Genomic DNA, 695 nt, shown 5'->3' with positions numbered 1-695 from the left:
TTTTATTTTAGGGAAAGGCTTACAGGATGTTCAGGGTCTCACTACTGCATTGGATTAGTAGTGATCTGTCTACAGCCTCCCAAGAGTGGGGATCACAGACGCATGCCACCGTGCAGTCTCACTTTCCCTCTCAGGGTGCCCCGGGAGGGGGGCGGCATGGCAGGCCTGGAAAGATTTCCATTTTAAAGGTGGAAATGTATTCCACTGTGTACATACACTATAATTCATTTTTCCTTGCTTTAGTTGATAGACTTTTAAGTTGATTCTTTATCTTGGTTATTGTGAATAATCTGCTGCTTTTTCTTTTTTGAATATTGCTTTTTCCTTTTAATTTCTAGAATTATTTGAATTTTGAAATACAAATTGTGATCATGTTAAATATCATCGTGCATTCTTTTGATTAATACTTTAGCTATTTGGAAACATACATATTTAAATATTTTATTCCTGGTGTAAAGAACATTATTTACATAATTAGAAACAAGTTGAACTTGATCAGTAAAACAATTGGTTATGCATCTTACTCTTTCCTCCTTTGTCATGATGTACGGCTAGATCACGCCCCCTAAAGTTTCATGCAGTCGTGGGGTTTTATCAGCGGCAGCTGAATCTAAAGTGTGTGACTGATTCATAATGCAACGCTGGGGTTAAGGATGTGAGTGCTACTCCCACCCTAGGATGTGTAGCCTGCATAC

This window comes from Octodon degus, unplaced genomic scaffold, assembly GCF_000260255.1.
Source record: "Octodon degus isolate 3935 unplaced genomic scaffold, OctDeg1.0 scaffold00196, whole genome shotgun sequence".
Classification (NCBI taxonomy): Eukaryota; Metazoa; Chordata; class Mammalia; order Rodentia; family Octodontidae; genus Octodon; species Octodon degus.
Note: the sequence above shows the minus strand (reverse complement) of the source record.